Source organism: Belonocnema kinseyi, chromosome 8, assembly GCF_010883055.1.
Source record: "Belonocnema kinseyi isolate 2016_QV_RU_SX_M_011 chromosome 8, B_treatae_v1, whole genome shotgun sequence".
Lineage (NCBI taxonomy): Eukaryota > Metazoa > Arthropoda > Insecta > Hymenoptera > Cynipidae > Belonocnema > Belonocnema kinseyi.
The window spans coordinates 54,842,306-54,846,578 of record NC_046664.1 but is presented as its reverse complement, the minus strand read 5'-3'; the positions used below and the strand labels follow the sequence as shown (position 1 = coordinate 54,846,578).

The 4,273-nt window shown below is 29.9% G+C and overlaps 1 protein-coding gene across 2 annotated transcripts in view; it reads left to right on the top strand.

The window, feature by feature from the left end:
- Positions 1 to 4,273, top strand: part of LOC117177994 (venom serine protease 34-like) — a 69,369-nt gene that overhangs the window by 4,352 nt on the left and 60,744 nt on the right. The gene's annotated exons all lie outside the window — the stretch shown is intronic.

The following is a 4,273-nucleotide window of genomic DNA, read 5'->3' as shown; positions in this document are numbered from 1 at the left end:
CAATACGCCAATTAGCACAAATGGTAAGTTCCGACAGTGCCTACAAGTGTGCCTACTGGCCGCTAGATGGCAATACCGGTTTCATATGTATACACCTGATACAATGCTTACAGGTACAGTCGAGAGTGGCGCGAACTCGCGATCTGTCGGTGCCACTGACAAACTCGGTGGTACTGTAGCGCTAGTCACTAGTACCACAATAATATGTAATGTAATACAGCAAGCACTCTTCACACAAGATTCAAAATACCTCAAGTGTGCCACTTTTAAGTCTATAGTTCTATTTTCAATCAATTCATACAGTTTTCGATTTGTCTTTATATCAAAATAACTCCGCTAAAATATTTTTTCAACATTTTTTTTCAAGTTATTACCAACCAAAGTTCTTGATCATTTTTTTCAAACATGGATTACTCGCGAACGGTTCATCGAAATTCAATAATTGAATTATGAAAAATTTTGCTACGAAGTATACCTTACGCTAAAAAATTGTTCGGTATTAAAAAACATTTTTTATTCTTTAAATAATCGTTTGTTTTAAACAATTGAAAATTAATTAAACTTCTGCGACTGTGAAAGAATTCTTTCATATTTCAATAGATTCTACGATCTCTTTCGAAAATTTTGGTGAAAAAAAGGTTGTATTTTGCAGCGCTGGTCGAGTACTTTCGGACGCGCGCGGGTTTGATATTGAGTACGATATGACACGAATTTTCCACTAGAATGATCAATGTTAAAAAAAAACATGTTTTAATCAAGTGGTTCAACTTTCTACAAGTAATTTTTTAAATCAAAAAGATGAATTTTCAACCAAGAAGTTTAATTTTCTGCTAAACAAGATGAATTTTCAACAAAGTAGATCCAGTGTCATTTAAAAAAATCGATTTTGAACCAAAAGTTGAATGGTTAAGTTTTCAGTTAAAAAGATTAATTTAAAAAAATAATTATATTATCAAAATAGTTCACTTTTCCACAGAATAGATTAATTTTTAATTAAAAGAATGAAGCATCATTTAAACAAAATTAATTTTTTAATAAAGTGGATCAACTTCAAGCCAAGAAATAGGGAAACAATTGGGTACTAAACTATTTTGAATAAAATTATTATGGGTATCATATTAAGTACAATAAGAAACAAACTTTAAACTAAAATGATAAATTTTATTTGAAAAAATAAAGTTTTAATCAAGTGGTTCAACTTTCTACCAGGTATAGGTATTTTTTGATCAAAAAGATGAATTTTGAACCAAGAAGATTAATGTTCTACTAAAAAAGAATAAGGTGGTTTAATTTCCAATTAAGCTTAGATAAATTTTCAAACAAAGAAATGAATCTTCAACCAAAAATATGATTTTTTAAGAGAGTGTTTAAGTACACTGTAAAAAATCTATTGAATTTTACATCTCTGGTGGATGTAAATAAAAGGTCCCTCGTGAATCGGAGTAACTTTATGAATCTGTTATGATATTACAATTCAGCCGATAATTTTAGATGCGAAAATGTAAAATTCATTATGTGAAAGAATAAAATAAAATAAAATTTATCAGGGCGACAGGTTTGGAACACTCGAAAGCTCAAACTTCGTACAATTTCATGGAGATTGAAGAAACGCAAGCCGGGCACGTTACCACTTACCTAAAACACATAAGATACTATGGGTATTTTTTTGATGTTTAAATATTCCGTAAAAAAATATGAAATACACGTTTTGAATAACCTCATTTTTTCCGTTCCAAACGCAGAAAATGTAAAAGGCAAAATAGGAATAGCTCGGATTCGGTCTACTTTGTGTGAAAGTTGTCAAAAAAGTTGAACATAGCTGTCAATTTCCTCGAATTAAAAATAAAAATGCTCCAAAATTGAAAGATGAGGGCATCGATGAACAACGAATATGAGAGACGCTTTCGTATTCACAAATTATTTGATTCATTATTCTAAATTTTAAATTAATTATCAATCAAAAATTTTACAGCTTCCTCTAGGGTAAAATTAAAGATCTTTGATAAAATTGAAAATCTCGATGTAATTTTCAAACACAGGAAAGTGATTTTACCGACGCATGGTATTTTTACACGCTGCGACTGAATTTTCCCTTATGAATGTAAAGTTCGTTCGAGGGAATGTGTAATTTTATTTTTATTGAGTGTGTAATATTACACTGCTGTTCGAGGGTCCTTTTATTTACATTGCTAGAGGATGTAATTTCACATACTTTTGTAAAATCACACAGTGGAGTGTGTGATATTTACAATGAAACAATATTTAATTTTCCGAAACTTTGTAATTTTACACAAATCTTTTTTTTACATTATATTCATTCAATTAGTTGAATTTTCGATCAATACATGTGAATTTCAAAAAAACAAAACAAATCGAACAGTCAAATTATCATTGAAAATATTAGTTTTTAATTCAAAAAACAAATTTTAACCGAAAAATTAATTTTTACAACAAGAAGATTAATTTTTAACTGAACTAATGAAGATTCAACACAAAAACTGAATATTTAATAAAATAGTTTAATCTTCAACAAATTATATTGAAATTTTCAACCAAGAAGATTAATTTCCTACCAAAAAAGTATTTTTTAAACAAATTGGTTCAAACATTCAACCTAGTAGTTAAATTAAAAAAGAAAATAAATTTTCAATATAAAAATTTAATATTTGGTATTTAAAATAATGAAGATCTTTAATTTAAATACCAACCATTAAATTTTTTTTATTGAAAATTTATCTTTTTTGGTTTAGAATTCAACTACTAGGTTGAATGTTTGAACCGATTGGTTAAAAAAATACTTTTTTTGTATAAAATTAATCTTCCTGGTTAAAAATTTTACTATACTTTGTTGAAGATTAAGCTATCGCGTTCGAATGTGCTCGATCAGGGCTTGAGGTCGGAGCGCGGTCACAAAAAATCGATAACTGTGGAACTACTGCAAAATACAAAATTTTTTCACCAAAATGTTCGGAAGAGATTGTAGAATCTATTGGCACGTAAAAGAAATCTTTTACAGCCGGAGAAGTTTTATTAATTTTCAATTGTTTGAAACAAACGATTATTTAAGCAATAAAAAAATGTTTTTTAGGACCGAAAATTTTTTAGCGTAAAGTATACTTTGTAACAAAATTTTCATAACTTCATTATTGAATTTCGATGAACCGTTCGCATGCAATTCATTTTAAAAAAATGATCAAGATCTTTGATTGTTAATAACTAAAAAAAAAATGTTTTGCAAAAATATTTTAGGGGAGTTATTTTTATATAAAAATGAATCGAAACTGTATAAAATAATTAAAAATAGAACGATCGATTTAAAAGTGGCACACTTGAGATATTTGGACCACCAAATTATTTTTCGATTTTCCTCCGTACATACTAAGGAAAAGCTTACGTAACTGACTTCGCGATTATAGTCCATTTTCTTGTAACTGACAATGTTAAATTCGACCTAAACAACAATGCCACTTGCGTAAGATTTTCCTTAGTACGGCAGATATGAAGTTTATTATAATGTCAATACATCTTTTAGTTTTTATTAGAAAAAAATTAATAATTAATTATAAAAGTAAACTTAATATAGTAAGAAATAAAAGAAATATCGCTCAGCGAATAACACTTTTTGCAAGTGGAGATATTATAACCTCGCCCAGTAACATTTATTTTCCCGGTCCACAATGTACCTCTAACACTCTCAGTCAGCTTTTGACACAGTGCGTAAAAGGAGATGTTACGATTTCACACTGCGAAATAGGTGCGGGGGAGGCCCTATAGTAGTATAGCAGATTACTATTTCAAACTGCACCATCTACTTTGTTTCCCACTATATATCCCAGTATGAAAGGGGATATCTTGCAAATTGTAAGCTGTATAATTCACTATTTTTCATTCACGATCGGACAACGTAATGTCTACCAGCTTGTAAGTGAAACCTTACAATGTGGAGCAGTAATTTAAACAGCGTGTGCCAACGCTCTTCCACTCTGCAATGTTAAACTGTAATAGCTGCCTTATCTATTGTTACAAATGGTATTTCGACTAGTACGAGGTGTGTTCAAAAAGTAAGATGACTTTTCAATTTTCGCGGGCTACGTACATTCAAGTTTAAATTTTTTTGTTTTATTGTGTTGGTGCACTCGTCACGATCATATGTTCACAGTTTGGACTATACAGCTCGTGTTGTTTTTCTGGCAGAGGCGTAAAAGGTTAGAAGGGTTTGGTGTGCTCGGCGATTTTCTTCTTTCGAAAAAATGGAGCAAAGAGTTTGCATTAA